We start from the raw sequence: 17,572 nt of genomic DNA, 5'->3' as shown, positions 1-17,572 counted from the left end.
ATACTTAGCAATTTTGTCCTCTTAACTTTAGGTTTCATTGTAGTCAATATAGGATATTTCATTTTATCTAGATTTTTCAGTATGTCTTTTTCAGATGACTAATTTTTCTTTAAAATATTATCGTCATATTAATTTCCTCACAGGAGAAGTTTGCCCTGATAAGAACTTAAAATAATATAATTTTTAATTATAATATAAAGAAATATAGGCATGGAAGCAAATAATGCATTCAAAATTAATATTCTCTCCTTTGATTCTTCTCACCTCATGCTTAGTCTATCATCTTGGCTCCAAGTCTATCAAGTTTTAGAAGAAAAGAAAGAATATTTATTGGACTGCTAGTTTTCATATCATTCATGCACTAATGAATACTTTGAAATGAGCTTATGTTGGTATTTTAATAATGATATTTAGTTCTTCATCTGCCTAAAGGGCCGAAGAATGAAACTTTTTCAACTAATAAAAAGGTATAATCAAAAAGTCTTCAAAATATCTTACATGCCAGCAGAAGAGTTTTGCAAGCAAGGAATTGGTGAAAGTAGGTTTAGGTTAGATGTTAGAAAAAAAATTCTTTACTCTGTGGATGGTGTTATTTCCAGCAGCTTTTATGAAACATTGGCCAAGTTGTATTCTCAACACACATCACAGTATAAAAAAGATTAGGAAAGAATGCTTAGAAGTTTAACAGTCATGAAGACGAGGAGAGAGTTTGAAGTTTGTGATATTGTCATTTTCCTTAGGAAGAGAACTCCTTGCATCTTTTTTTTTTCCTCTAACAATTGCACAGGTGAAAAAAGGGATGAGTAGAATCCTACTCCTAGGGACAAGGAATAGGATCAACTCAAGTTTCAGGCTGATATGTACATTGTGCAGGTTTAGAACAACAGCTGTCTGCTACAAGACAGAAGAAATTATTTATGTAATTGGGCATAGACAGATGTTATATGTACTCAAGAATATAAGTTTGCATATAAGAAAATCCTTTTGAAAAATTTGGCATTTATTTACAGTGAGGCATACCATTCATTAGCAATTCTGTCTTCTGTAGTCTCACCAAACTCATGTCGATGCAACTTCATGTCACAATCTAGAAGAATTTTTTTTTAGTGTTATGCAGAATCATTAAAAAGATTCACTACATACACTATTTTGTATGCCATGACTACTTGCTTAATATATATTTATAGTACTTTAAAAATGCATGTTTTAAAGTGAAATGTTAGTCCTTTTCTCGATAGTTATAACTACCAGAAAGCTGGGGATGTCTTATTTCCAAAAGTATAATGCAATAATCCTCAATGCAGAAAGTTGGATTTAATTGATTTATAGGCATAGTATGACTTCCCAGCTGTGGTCCTGCATCCAGGTCTGGGGCCTCCAGCACAAGAAAAACGCTGGATTTGTTAATAGAAGTCCAGAAAAGAAACACCAAGTTGATCAGGAGGCTGGAGCACCTCTCCTATACAGAACTGGCTGAGAGAATTGGGGTTCAGCCTGGAGAAGAGGCTCCAGGGAGATATTATAGCAGCCTTCCAGTACCCAAAGGAGGCCCACAAGAAAACTGGAAAAGGGCTTTTTCCAAGGGCATGTACTGGTAGGACAAGAAGGAATGGCTTTAAACTGAAGGATGGCAGGATTAGATTAGATACTAGGAAGAAATTCTGTGCTGTGAGGGTGGCAAGGCTCTGGAACAGGTTACCAGAGAGGCTCCCCATCCCTGCAAGGGTTCAAGACCAGGCTGGATGGAGCTCTGAACATCCTAGCCTAGTGAAAAGTTCCCTGCTCATGGCAGGGGGGTTGGAGATAGATGGTGTTTAAGGTCCCTTCAAGCCCAAACCATTCTATGACCCTATAATTCTTGAGTTTTTTGATCTGGGTAGACATGCAGTTTGGGAGAAGGTAGAAGGGATTCTCTGGAAATGAGCTCCAAGTTTTGCATTTTGTCTCCAGGAACCTCAGATTAGGAATTCTCACAGGGGAATTCAGACTGCTGGAATGGTCCCAAGGCTATGGATTGGTGAGAAAAAACTTTTGGTTTTCCCTTTGCTTGTGGCCTGTTGTGCTTTCTATTGACAGAACATCTGTTCTTCATGAAGTTGTATGGAGTCTGTCATGCTGCCCAGTCTCTCTGCCAGTACACACATCATTTTTCTCAGTTTTTCTTGTCTTGTAGGCAGCTAGACATGTTTCTTATAACTTTGTTTTATGACATTTTTGCTAACATTGTTTAAAATGTTGCACTGAATTTTGCCAGCTTATTTTTTTACAGACTGCAGAGCACAAAGTAAGGATTTACTTTTACAGTTATGATTCCTTACAATTGAGACCTATAAATTTTCTCTAGCTTAGTCATATCACTTAAGTCTGTTTTAACTGCAGCTTTTTAGCCCTGCATACCTTTGCACAAAACCTTTTCCTTTAGTACATAGAGCCTTTGCTTCAGCTAAGCTTGTTAATTATCTCTTTTATTTGCTATAATAATTGTTTCCCATGAAGATTTTAACATTTTAGGTTAATTATTCTGTAAAGAGCAGGGGAAATGGGGGAAATGGAGGATCTTGTTATGCACCTCACAGGACAGAAAACTAGCTAAGTGATTAATGGCCATATGATCAGAGAGGTACATGGCTGATGTGCCTCAGCAGCTGCTTGTTTCTTCAGGCATGGGGTGAATTAAAGAGGATTGTATCTCACCCCAGAGCCTATGTCAGAGTCCATTATCTGCAATTGCTACCTGATAACAAGTAAACACGATCGCAGGAGCTGCAAAGGGAACCCTGCTGTTGCAGTAGTTTACTGCACAAAATCCTGCCAAGAGCCAGAAATATTTCTTGTACTGAAGATCTACCTGTAGGTATCTTTTCTCTTTGAATCAGTGACTATATCTGACCCTTGATATACTAAATCCTCTAAAATATGACCATAAAGGAGTGTGGAATATATTGTCAATAATGACAATCTTCAAGCTGCTGTAATGATACTTACCAAACTTTAAGGCATCTTCTCCAGACATGTATAGTGATCTGATATTCTACTACAAATCATGTGCAATTTTTTTTTTTGCTGAGCAGATAGCATGTTATTGTTGTAATTTATTTTACACAGAATATAAAAATGTGAAAAAAATCATGAAAGAATTATTATCAGTTGCAAAAGACTTTACTCAGTATGACATTTTGGAGCACAATAATGGTACATTCCAGCACCTAGTATTGAATATTGACTTGGCTAAAACTGCAAACATATCAAGGAGTGGAAACTGTCATCAAATTTTGGCTAAGTGTTTATTTGGATCCCAGAGTCTTGTGAGTTCCTGAGAGGAAACCTAAAGTGCTAAATCTCAGTTGCTTCAATGGCACTGCAGCATGAGAGAACAGAGTTCTGCCAGCTCTGAGAAGGGTCCTGATGCACATAAGGTCCATGGTCCTAATTTCAAAACTTGCTATGAGGAATATATTCCAGATAATTCCCTTCCTGTATTTTTCTTTACAGAATTACTTTTATTGAGATCCCAATCAGATATGCAAGAGAAACTTGTGGAAAGGAAAAGTCTAAAGAAGCAACAAAAAGCTGGATGGAGCTCACTTCATTTTCAGAAAGCAGGAAGGATGTTTATTGCCTAGATTATAAAATATCTAAATCCTTTTCTTGCTTAATCATACTTTCCTTACATGGCCTTGCACAAGTAATTCAGCTACTGCATGACTCCTCCATCTATTCAAGATACAGAATATTTGCCCATAAATAAGGAATAAAGCAAAGTTAAAATAATTCTCCTGTTTTTCAGAATTTTAAAAATCTTTTTATACCATTTTAATGGGTTACTTAAAACACTGAGTTAGCAATTTCAATTATTTTTCATTTTAAGTTAGTCATCATCTGTCTATTTTCTTCACAACAAAGCATAACTTTATTGTAGAAATCCTGATATCAAATAAAACTTTTATGCAAGACTACAAAGAAAATGTTTTTCAATAAATGGTTCTCCCTACACATGTTCCTATTGCCTAGAGGGATATTCTTATTTTATCTTAGAAGCTTGGAGTGGTTTTATCAGATAGCTATAAGCAGGGGTTCAATGTTAGTATATTAAGGCTAACAAAACTTCCATAAAACTTTATTATTATTCATAAATATATATGAAGAGGAAAAATTACTCTTTTAGTGGCTTTTAAAAATATACTAGAAAAATAAAAACAGCTTTCTGAAATGCTTGTTTATACAATAGCTTACACAATTTTTCCCTTTCCCTACTCTTCCCTGATTCTAGCAAGTGCAGGAGACCTTCCTCATCATTGCCCAACAAATCAGAGTAAACATTACAACCCATTTTACAATGTTATAAATAAGTACACAAGAAAAAGCAGTGATTAATCTGGCCCCAAGTGATATTTGCTTCAGTTGTAACAAGACTGTAAGATCATTACAGGAAATGCTGATGCCACTAAAGCTCTCAGAGACAGAAGAGAATGAGTTACACAGACACCTAAGAGCAGAATGTTGCCTGTAGGCTTTAGCCAACAATCCTAGGAAAAGGTTAGAAACTGCTGCCCTATGTAATCTGCTTGCTACTGTTAAACTTTTTACTTGTTAGACTTCATTGCTCTTTTACTGCTTTACTAATTTCTGTTGACTTTTTAAATAGAACTAATTTCCTTTGTTGTAGTTCACTTGCTTTTATTACTGCCTACTCTATAATATTAACAATTGTTATTAACTGGAACCCAACCATATTCTAAACCAGACTCCAAAGAGTTTCTGTGTTATCAAAACATTTTGGGTTTTCTTTTTTTTTTTTTTTTTTCCTTTTAATTATTTGCAGGAAACAGGTAGCAAACTGTGTACTTAATAAGTCTTAAAAGTAATTCCTTTTTCAATTCTCAGCCATCTCTCGTGGGGCAGCAATTCACTTTCACAGCGTTCTGTAATAGTTTTTCCTGCAACAAGACTAAAGGGGAAAATGGAACACTTGTTTTCCTGGAAGAAGGATCTTTGAAATAGACTTAAATCATGTGGTGTTTCTACTATAAAATTCTTGAAACTTAAGTATCCTTATACAGAGACTCTTTTCCCTGCTCTGAGACCTGACAGATTCTAAAGAGTCCAAAAGAAATTTATAGAGGCAGAAATGTTTTTTTCGAGAAGAAAAGGTAAGTATTCAGCTTTAACTTTCCAAACAAGATAAAATATTTGGATTTGGTCTTGTTCTAACAATCAGAGTGTGACAATGAAGAGAAATGCACCCTTGTTTCCAAGGATATACAGGTCAGTAAATGAATCTGAGAAAGTGATAATGCTGTTTTGTACTTAATCTGAATCAAAAATAGAATACTGATAGTCCTAGAATTTTGCCATCTACTTATATCTGACTATAGCTAAAATCACACTTCCTTTTGTCCCCTCTTCTTTATATCATCAGTAAATAAAATTATAAGGATGTTTTTTTATGTAGTGAGAGAGATAGTAATACCTTGGAACAAATTCTTCACTGCTTGTATTAGGATTACTTATTTGCTAGTGTACTACAGTGTGCAACAACTATTATACAAAACTATAAAAGTGAAAACTCAATTTTACAAGAAGTAGATAATCTTCTTAATAATGGGATCAAAATCACATTACCTCAAATTAATCAACTTAGTTTTTGGGTTTTTTTTTGTATGTAAGCAACATTGTGCAGGCTTCTGTCTACTCAAACCATAATTTTCTCAATAGATTGGATTTTAAGATTGTGATGGTTAAAATCACTGGCAGAAATAATATAGAAACTATTAACTTAAAAGTTTTGATTTATGTGAGAAATTTTTTTTCTAATTTTACATTAAGTTAGGCCTTTCCATCTCAATTTCCCTTGAGTGCATTTGGTTAGATTTTTATTTCATTTGTTTTTTACTAATGACTTTTTAAATGTAAATATTACTCTCTATTCCCACTTTCCCTTTTATTTTTCAAATTTTGTTTTGGCTTCACCATACTTTCATTTTCTCCTTTTTAATTCAACTAATTTCTTTCAGTCATTATTTGTGCTTGCCTCTGCTGTCTACTTATTTTTTCCTCACGTTACCTGTTAGGTTGATTTTTGTCTGTGTTTTAGAGAGCAGCAAGAGGCACTGCTCTCTCTAGGAGGGCACATCCCTGCAGGATCTGACTACAGCACACAGAGCAGGCTGCTGACCACAAGATCCATCCAGAGACCTGATTTCTCTGAGCTCTGAGGCTTTAGTAAATAGAAAATTACTCATCTGCTAATGCATTGTTATAATTTATAACTGATGTGTTAACTGACTCTCTTGCATGTGTGACTAGGAACATAAAAATATAATCCAGCACCTCAAAACTTATCACCTGATACACACAAAAATGTTAGTGTAAAGCTTTGTTCCATTAGCCTTCTCCCCTGGAATAAGCTGTAATGCTCAGATTGCAGCTACCACCTTATTCAATACATATTGAAATTACAACAGAGAATTGCATTGACCTGTATATTCCCACAACACACATTTATTTGTATATATGCTTTTCTAGTGCACTTGAGAAATGTAGTTCCTACCAGTTGTCATGGTTGCTGCCTGCAATCTTAATAAACTTCCTAAAGTGTTTTGAAGAGTGCACAGAAATACCATCCTAGGCAGTCTGCCAGCTGGAAGGATATTATAAAATACTGCACTTGCTCACCAGGGGTTTCCCACAATATCTTTTCAGCTGGCAGCCTGATCTGCTAGACAGAAGCCCCTAGAAGAGCAGCACTGTACCTGTTGCTGGAGGATTTGTTCACACTGCAGGGGTGGGAGTGTCCCAGGAAGGGCTTTTAACAATTTCTTCAAGTCTGGACATTTATGTGGTTGTACTTCCACTGCACTTTTGTGCTTAACAGAAATCTGCTTGTTATAAAAATAACAACAACATATGAACTGAAAAATCCCCAAGTTGATAGAAGTATTCACGTAATATTAAAATTTCTAAAGATTGTGACACTAGATTTGGGAAAAATGAATCTTAAATCAATAGCATTGAAAGGTTAGTCTTGTAACTCAACAGAGATCTGTCAGGCAGATCAGTCAGATTTCATTGGTTGACTAAAATTTTTGGATTATGCAATGATTTAGCATCAGCAAGAGTTTCAGCTCTCTAAGTAATTTAGAGCCATAACTTTGACTTGAAAAACAAAGACCAAAGATCATATAAATTCTCTCAAAATCTCACTGAAGGATCTGAAGACTACCTTTTTTTTCTGCTTTTTAAAACTGTATCAGGTTTCTCACTGTCTTCAGAAGGACCATAAAAGAGTCTAATGCAGGACCCTGCACTTGCCTTTGCTGAATTTTACATGGTTCTTCTGTTGAGGTCTTTCTGAAGGTCTTCACTCTGCAGATCCTGCCAGTGCATTCTGGACCCATACAACAGGTAAAAAAAACCCACCAGAATGAGGTGTGAGATTTTGTTAAGTCAGAGGTCATGGAATCAAGTTTTCAATAAGTGTATCCATAGGAAAGTCTACAGGAACATAAAAAGTTCAGACGTATGCCTTGGTGCAAGGGCTCTCAATTTCATTTATTTTCAAATGGACTGATAATATTTTTATACTATATGACATAGCCAACCTTTCACTTCCTAGTGTGCAGTCCCTTTCAAATAAGTTTAATTAACCAGATAAAAAAGAAAAAATTATTAGCTTTCAGTGTTACACAGTCAAAAGGCTTTCACTTCAGTATGAAGAAAGCCAGTCCGTTCAATATCAATAAAATTCAAGTTTTTCCTGAAAAGAGACCATGAAAACCTTTCTGTCTGAATGAGAAAAACTATTTATGCCACAGTACTTGATTTTTCTAAAATTTACAATCTGATTCAAATGTATATATGATTTGAGCAGACACATCCAAGAATCACTTCAGATGGAATAGTCCATAAGTTCTGTTGCTGGTGGAGAAGTATCATATTGTAGTTGTAAATATGACAGATACATAGGATATGAGTCTCTATTCCAACCAAATAGCATTCATCCAAAGATGCCAAGAAAACCAATTTATGTTTTTGTGAAGATGATTACTCTGAAAGGTAATAGAAGGAACTGAGTGATGTTTTCAGAATGAAGTTTCTTATTCAGATCATGTAAGTTCAGGTATCTGTGTAGCTTTCCTTTTGGGACAAGGCTTTGTTGATCAAATACTAGAACTATCAGATTCCTGATTGTCAGTAACATTCTCCCACAATTTGCTATGGAAGAATTCAGGTTTTTTATGAGTGAAGGACCACCAAATGAGCCTCCAGAATTTGTATTACAGCAGAGAGTTTGTAGAATGGTTATGAGGCTTTTTATTAAGTTTAAAAAAAAAGTATTTTATAAGTATAAATAAGTCTTAACTTTCATTATTCTGTTATTAACACTCACATTGTTGTGATCTATCCCATAATTTATATTTGTAACTTTCATCACATCTGTTTTTATTCTAGACTGCAAACCATTAAACAAATCTTATGCTTACCATTGCCAAAATTTTTGTTCACCAGAGGTGTGTACTGCATATATTAACTGTGGTCTCTGTGGTCTCCATTAACAGCCATTTTTCGATATATATTACTCAGGAAAAAACTAAATTAAGCTTTTGGTTTCATCTAAATACTCAGTTTAATTGAGAGAGCTCAATTAAACTATTCTTGTGTCAAGCATATTAATGAAGATGACTTCCTTAAACCTACAAATAGTTATATTGCTGCTGGTAGCTGGCTGATGTGGAACATCAGGAGATTTTTATTTTTGGTGCTTTTGCTACTTTCAGAATTCTGTGTGATTACATGAATCAAGCAAAAGTAGTCAAGGAATAGCATAATTGGCTGAATTCTCAACACACTCTATTTATATAAATTGGTTTAAAAGGACACTTCAGTGGAGCTTTTTAAGTAGAAAAAGACCAGTTCCTCAGATGGTAATTTTAGAGTGTTCTACTGTGGGACTTGCTACACCTTAAGGCAACCAAACAACTTTATCAAAATGTTAGAGAAGTCCCAATCTACAGAGGATGTTTCCTGAGTTAATCTTCTGGACGGCCTTGTGAGGAATGTGACTAGTTTCCAAAAAATTCTAATGCGGATTGACACAGAATGATTTTATTTACAAAAGGCATTGCAAAGAGAGCTGCTTTTCACTCAAAAAATCTAGAGAAATTGTCCCAAAAAATGTTGAACAAACCAAGGAATATTACCTTTAAACTGCATGTTTTAGTATTTATGAGATAGCAATAGCAACTGAAGCATTTACCTTGATCACATTCACTAAAGAACAGGGAACATCTGCCTTTGCACAGTCTATTTCTGTCATTGTTAACCTGACCTGACTGGAAATTTTTTGGAATTTTCAGCAGCATTTAACTACGTAACTGTATTGTAATCACAGGAAGATTGATTTGAGGTAAATAAATTTACTAAACTCTTAATGATAATGTGCTCTTTCAGAGCCTCTGTACTACCCATTCTACCTATACAAGCACTCAAATGATTTCTGAACTTTCCTATAAGCAAAAGAGAATATATTTGAAAAAGGGTTTTCATACAATAGCTTTTTTTTTTTTTTTTTTTTTTTTTTCTTGCAACTTTCTGAATAGGAAAAATGTGACTATTATGCCATGGTGGCCTCAGAATTTTGAGGCTAGCAATGGTGTTGATAAATGTGTCATGATATCTAATTTTAAAAATTATGAAATATACTTAAAATTCCTTTCATACAATAATCATGGTTTTTGTAAAGTTTGATGTATATGACAGAAAAATATCAAGTGGCAAAATCAACTTCTAATGTAATATCATAATATAAAAAATGAGAGCTAAAAATCTTTCAGAGTACCATATCCATTCAGATGTAATTAAGATGTGATTTAAGTCTATGCTAAAGCTAATAATGTTTGTCTGGAATGTAAATTATGAACAGATATAACAAAATGAACACATATGCATTCCAAAACTGTTCTTGTTTTAAATAGTTTCAGAAAGTTGAGAGAATATTATTAAATTGATAGAATATCTCTGTTTTATAAACAGCAACTATTTATAGGAAGACTATAAAAATACACTGAAATCTATATCTAATTGTTGCAAAAATATGTTTTAGAGATTAATTTTTGGATCTTAACAGACCTATAATTCACAAGCTGCTTGGGTCTGAGCAGTTGTTCCTAGCCTTTGACACAGTAAAGCAACAGTGGATACTGAGAAATCTTGGCAAAATCCTAATATATTACCTTATTGAAGGTATCTTAATATATCTAAGATCTTGCCAACATTTGTTGAAATGGAGAGCAGTGCTTGTTTACTTTTCTACTTTTGCTAAATGCATAAGTGTTCCAAGTCCATAATACTCTCTACTGATCTCCCTTTTCAAGTTTGTAGTTTAAGTGATTAGGGTCAGTAAAACATTTCCTGCCAGCAACTTTTCAATTAGAAAAATGTACCTTTGTTTGAAAAAAACCAAAATGGGACAGAAAGCATTTTAGCTACTGCAGTTTTTAGTGTAATTGATTCCATGCTGCTGCAGGATGCAGTTTTAAGTAAAAACAGGAAAATATTTCTATACAGAACAGCAGTCAGATTCAAAAAGTGCACAAGCATTTAAGAAGCCCAATATTAGATCTCCTTAGGAAGCTGAGGGTTTAAATGGTCTTGGGAACATATGAATACTTTAATCAGCAGACTCACAAAATGTTTCATAAAATGTGTCTCTCAAGCTCTCTTTCAGAGAAAATATTCTCTATCTGTAAATAAATACTCTCTATCTGTAATAAATACTATTATAGTTGTTAAAGAATTCATTTTTTAAAAATATAATTCCACTTTTAAGACTTAAGTCTCTAGAGCATTCAATTGCACATATAAAAATACATCTGCACTAGGAAAACAAGAGAGTGAAAACAGAATAACCAGTAGTTGCTGGACAAACCATATGAACAGTGATAACACGAGATAACATTTTAAGAGCCCTGACAGTCACAGCCTTTAAACTTCTTCATGATACCAAAACTTAGGAATGAAAGCAAACAAGTTTCTAGTCAAGCTTTACTCAAAAAAAAAAATAAATAAATAAATCAGCCTAACTGTGCTGTTGGGCTTCTTGGCTCAGGCATCAGTAAAACACTGCATAGATACAAATGTGACTTTTTTAGATCAGCTGTGAAACTACAAATGTATTGTTTACTACACAAAATTCTGTTATGGATAATAATGAGAACTCTTCAAGTCCAAGGGATATTGAACAACAAAGGACTCAGCTTAGTTAGTTTTTAGTGTCAACAAGATAATTTTGTGTCCCACTTCTGCTGGAATTCTCCTGGGTAAAATTAACAGGTTGGCCCCAATTCAAAGCTTGTCCATGTAATAGGAATTATGAGCAACATAAATATCCATGAGCATTTTTTAAAAATGTTGTAGCTGCCTATTTGGACAGTAGGCAAGAAGCAGCAAAATTATTTTTAGTGTTTGCTTGAACAGCAAATTAGATGGCCATGATATGGGCTCTCCTTTTGTGAAGAATGTACAGGATGAAAGGCAATGTTACCTAAAAATGCTTACAAAGATATTAACTCCTTCTCACACCAGCTGACTGGGTAACAAACATTGTTGTTGATAGAAAGGAAAGAGTTTATACAGCAGGGAGGTAATTCCCTTATGAGTTATCTGATGTTTTATTCCATCAAGGGATTGAGAGAGTTGCCTTGAAAATACTTTGTTGAAGGCAATATAGAGAAAAAAAACCCAAAATTCTGCCTAGATTTATCATCACAGGGCCTGCCCATTCCTCTGTCACATACTTCCAAGTCTAATTGTCACCTCTAACAATGAATATTTAGAACCTTGGACTAAACATTAGTTTAAGAAATATGTCAAAAGCTACCAAGTCTCTACAACAAAATAGCTTCATACCTAAAACAGGGATACTTCATACACAAAAAATATTGAGGGATGTCATTTTTCTTTTAACAAAACAGGTTACTCTATTTTTCACCATTGCAACAAAAAATATTTATGTAAAACACAGAGGTTTACATGAAAAGAAGTTAAGAAAAATAGTTAGCATAATTTATTAAAAAAATAAACATTTTTAAAAATCAATATTTTCCCATCAAGATTTTCTTCCTTTTATACCAAAATATACAGCTTTCTCTCATGACAGAAATAAAAAGATTGTCAGATGAGAAAGCATTGGTTGTGCCTAAGTATAATTTCAATTAATGACCTTATGCATATTTTAACTATGGAATTCAAAAGTCTTGTTATATTATCTATAAGTCAAATGTATTTCCATTTACAACAAATGTAAAATTATAAGACTGTAACACAAAAGAACCTCATAAATATTTTATCAAATTCTTTTAGGATTAGAGTAACTTCATTAATAATTTGTAAAAATAGATAAATATCAAAAACACCTTCTCAAAAGTTACCAAAATGAATATATTACAAGTCTTTAGGGTTTTATGTTTCATTAACTGAAATTAAATTTCTATATTTCATCCAACTAGAAAGCACCAGCTGGTGCTTTCATCATTATAAAGACAACTCTTTTTCTATTATGCCTATATAGAAAGTTTTCAGCAAGACAAATTTCTCATTAACTCTTTTTAATCACTAAAATGACCCAAAAATTTAATGTGGTCAAAAATTTTCCCTTATGCTTCCTAAACCAGAAACAGAAATTAATTTTAAATAAATATGTCATTATCTTTGCATCTATATCTTCCCAGAAAAATCCCACATTTTAAGACCATAAAACAATTTGACACTAGTGAGAGGAACAAGCATTTGAAAGGAGACAGGATTTCCAATAGCAAATCTTTAACTAAAATAATAGGTTTCAATGCCATTAGACACAAAACCACTTTAAAAGGCTCTGTTGTATTGCTGTAATGTTTCTGCCATACATGTACAAGTAGGGCTGGAATATTTATCAGCTGTGCATGGGACCATGCTCTACAGGGATAAAAATTTGTTCCCTGAGCTATCAGCAGAAGTGTTCAGGAATAAATCAAAGAGGTTAAAATAATTATAAAAGGAAAACCTGTGATTCCTTTACGCCATTGGAAAGGTGATCATCATTTAGAAAGCCAAGGTTTGACTTTTTTTTTGTGAAAAAGAGAGGAAAACAGTACTTCTAGAAGAGCACTGAGGTATGTATCTAAGGGGCAATTTGTTCTGTCAGTACATCAAAAGCACCAGTGTCCTTTTCAAAAACTACAGGTAAGAAAAAGAGATTAATTTAGCAATTTATTTAGAAGATCAAAGAGCTCATTTCTATTTGGTTTGATTTTTATTTGTCTTGAATTATGTACATCAAAAGCATATACCTCAGGCTTATAAGAAAAAGAGAATAAGAAACCCAAAGCACCGAAATTAACATCAGGGGAACAGATCAGGAAACAACTTTAAGGCCAATAAGTAGCTATGACTTTTTCTGTATAAAGATAAACATTTTGACCTTTTTAAAATATGACTTCTGGAACTGCAAAGGCAGCATAATCAGGTCTTTTTCAAAGGACACTGATTCAATGCAATAAATTGAAGAGTTCTCAAAGAGCTGGAAAAAAGTGAAATGAATATAATATTAAAGCACGATTTACTTGTTTTTAATAATCTTGGCCATTTTAAATTCAAGTGTTAGAATACTGGCAGGTTTCTGTACAGCAACTTTCAAAACTTATTTGAATTCTCAATGCTGTGGAAACTTTTCAAGGTCTTGTAACTTGTAACTTTTGCTCAATGGCATTGCAAATGTAAATGCAATACTAATGTAAATGTATAGCTAAGTACATATATCTTATCAAAGTGTACATATATTTTATCCATATGAATGAAAACATCACAGTTTTAAGAAATGCTATTCCAAGAAGACCTTACAAGTTTACAGAAAACATGTTAGCAGAAAACGATTCTGCTCTGAAAAAAGCAGTTAAAGGAAACTTTAACTTGTCATAGAAAAATAGCATGCAATGTATCACCTCTCTAAAAGAGAGAGCTGTCTGTGAACTGAGCTGAATAACAGCTGAGAGTATTTTTCTTTCCCCTGAGGCAAATGACTTATGTCTTAGAAGAATCCCTTCTCACCCACTTACAAGTTGCTCTCTTGAGTATACTCTTCATTATGGAGGTGTGAGCTGGCAGCTCCCTGTGGGAATTGGGAGCCCTGGGGAATTCCCAGGTTGGGCAGACAGTGCTGTCCCACTGCCCAAGCCAGGAGGGGAGAAGGGTCACTGGGGGTAGAGCCAGGTGTCCCCTGAGCTGGGGAAGGGCAGGGACTGACTCCAGGGCTGGGCATGGACTGCAGGTGGGCTTGGTCGGGGGATGCTCAGGGCTCTGGGTTGGACACCAGCCCTGGGACAGGGACTGAAGGCCCCAGTAAGCTGTAATGGGGTCCAAAACCCCACACAGGGACACTGAGAGGCCCCAAGTGAGGCTGAGCAAGGACAGTAAGGCCTGATATTGTCCTTAGGGCCCTGACAGTATCAACCTCTACTTCTGCATCCAAATGATCTGTTCACATAGCTTCTATTCTCTCTCTCTTCTCATGTTTCAAAACTCTCCTTATTTTCCTTTACTATTTTCTTCTTCATTCTTCCTCATGACACCTTAGTGTGTATAGGTTCATGGCAGCAATTCACAAAAAAAAAAAAAAAAAATCAAAGGCACTAACTTATTAAAAAGCATAAAGAGAAAAGATCACTTCCCTCCACCTGCTGGCATAACATAGTCCAGGATGATTTATTGGATGATAAAATAAAACCATTCACCATATCACCAAAAATCTTAATTTCTGATTCTTCTGATTCAGTATTGTTATGTATCTCTGTGATATTTTTTAATATAAATGGTTAAAGATCAACCTCAGTAGTGTAAAACTGTCATTGTATTGCAATTTAGATCCAGACAGTCAACAGCTGCTATGTAATGGTTGTTTTGGCATTTAGTTTTCAGTCTCTTTTCCTTAATTTAATGCCAGTATTCTTGCTATATCATCTTGTCCTGCACTAAATTATTTCTCTCTAACTTAATACTTCAAACCATTGGCTATTTGTAGCATGCTAATTCTCTCTGCCCCTTTTCATTTCTGAGTCAAGCTCTACATGCTTCCTTCTTTTATCTTTCTTCAGAAATCAATCCCTCCATCTCCTCGATCTATGGTTTGGGGATTTTCCTTTGGTTTGTTTGGTGGAGGGGTGGTTGTTGCTTTTAAAACTTGTCCTCAGAACTTCATCCAGTTTGTCAATATCTCTTTTGGAATGTGGCTTTTAACATCAAATGCAATATTCAAGATATTCACTCCAAAACACCACAACAAAAGAGTTCTTTCCTTGGTTGCTAAAACACTACCAAACTCTTTTCTACTTTCTGACCACTTTACACTCATTATGCCACCTGCAGAACCAAAAAGAAACATTTAAGTCCTTCACAACAGAAGTGTATTTCTATCTATTCTCTACCTGTCTTTCCAGGCTTATACAATGGCAAACTTACTTGGAATGTTAATGAACTAATCACTCAGAGCTAAACAACACCAGTAATAAAGTCAAAGCACAACAGAAAGAAGTCATGTAAACACATTACCTCTCTTATATTATCTTTACATTTAAAATTTTATCAGACTTTGTAAGTCTTGCAGTTCTCTTCAAAATCTTACAAGTTACTAGCAGTTGTTAATAACATAACATTCCTAAAGATCCAAAAGGTCAAGCTTATTTCCCCTGATACCATAAATGCCATTGTAAGTTAATTTGTTTATGAGTTTATCAAGGTCCATCTTAAAAGTTTTCAACTTTTCTATTCTACATTGTAAGTTACTCATAATCATACAGTGTGTACAGGGATAAAAACTGCTACCTAACTTTTGCAGACATGGAAATAAAATGCACAGATTCTAAGAGATTTTTGTTGTGGACACAACTAGAATAAAGACTGTCAGCTCTGAGGTATACAACAAGTATTGCTTAAATTTTACTTAAGAGTTGCTATGCAAAAAAAAAAAAATTATAAAGTAATTATTATAAATTATAAAAAAAAAGTAATTATAAAATAAAACTAAGTAATTAACCATGCAGTTCTTATTTTCCAACACCAGTTTACTTATTAAAAAAAGACATATGCACAATTATTAATAGAGGTAACATGCCAAAATATTAATAGATGTATTAATAAGGAAATGAAAAATATCTCTAAATTACAAAACTTTTTTTTTTTCTGCTAAAACTACTCTCATTAAAACTGCACAGTGGCAGTAAGAAATATTCTCATATCTGTCTATTCAATTTGATTAGAAGATTCTCTATACACATGTAGTCAGAAAATGACAATATATAACATGATCTGGCTATTCTTAGCCTCAATTTCTTCTGTGCATTTAAAGTTATTATAAAGAAGAAAGAAGACTGTAGAGTGATTTTAATTAATCTACATACCTCACAGTACCACACACTTGCTGGCAGGACAAAGAACTTAAGATTTTGTCATAGTTAATAAATTTGCTCCATTCCTGTAATTAGAAAAGAAAGAAAAAAAGTTTTTTTGCAAACCTCTGAAGGCCTAAAAATATTTTTTGTTTTCAGTCTCATTATAAACTTAAAAGTATAAACCATAAAAATGTTCTTTTTCTTTTAAGAAATCTGTGATCTTTTTTCATATCTTTTTCAGTCAGCTGTAGCCCATCAGAAGGCTGTTTTCTTACATCAAAAATGAACTTGTCCTTTCTTTTTCTACAGGGGTTTCTATTTTCTTCATTAATCAGCTATGATGAGAACAGTTAATCCTCACATACCCACCTAGAATTGTGATTGCCTTCTGTTTGCTTTCCTTCATTTGCCCTACATATGTAAGATACTTTCTACTCAGCCTGTGACATGCTAAGCCCACTCCAGTTCACATAACCACTAGGATAATATTTTTTGTTATTTTTATATCGCTCCCTCATCTTTTCTCTATTTTCCCAAACACATTCAACGGTATCTAGATGAGTTTCACAGGATATACCTTTCTTTTCTCATACAATTCCATTTTTTTTTACTTATATTCTCTGTGTTGTATCACACCATTCTCTTCTAATATTTGTCCCTACCAGTGATAAGAAATTATTGATTCTTTTAGTTGTCCTTCATTCCTTTCAGAAACACGATTTTTTTAGCTTTGTAAACCTGTTCCAAGAAAGGAGACTTTTGTTTACCTGTTCTACTTAGTGAAAACGTCATTTTTTTCTAATGTTCAGTCTGAACTCCATGCAATAATTTCAATTGCTGCCTCTACCATCTTTTACTTTACTCCATCGTGTCTTTAACTCTCTGTCAAGAAGCTGTGATCTGCCATTTGGCTCACACCTTTGTCACTGCAGTAAACAAGCTCAGTTCTCTCAGTCTCTCCCTGTAGAATTCTGCTGATCAATTTAAAGTTTGTCAAGATCTGTTTGGGCTGAAACTCCAGTGTTTGCTGTGTTTGCTGTTCCAATTTTAGCATCACCCACAAATTTGCTGAAGATGTATTTTGACCTGTCATCAAGGTGGCTCTTCACTATACAGTAGAATATCAATGCAGTGATCAACACAGAAATACC

At 34.1% G+C, this 17,572-nt stretch overlaps 1 long non-coding RNA gene across 1 annotated transcript in view; it reads left to right on the top strand.

Annotated features, from left to right (window-relative positions):
* Positions 1-4,451: 4,451 nt before the first annotated feature.
* Positions 4,452-17,572, top strand: part of LOC130252841 (uncharacterized) — a 31,913-nt gene continuing 18,792 nt past the window's right edge. The window contains exon 1 of the long non-coding RNA XR_008840450.1: positions 4,452-4,536. This is a non-coding gene — a long non-coding RNA (uncharacterized LOC130252841). The remainder of the gene's footprint in view (positions 4,537-17,572) is intronic.

Source organism: Oenanthe melanoleuca, chromosome 4, assembly GCF_029582105.1.
Source record: "Oenanthe melanoleuca isolate GR-GAL-2019-014 chromosome 4, OMel1.0, whole genome shotgun sequence".
Taxonomy (NCBI): Eukaryota; Metazoa; Chordata; class Aves; order Passeriformes; family Muscicapidae; genus Oenanthe; species Oenanthe melanoleuca.
This window is presented reverse-complemented; position numbering and strand designations above follow the sequence as displayed.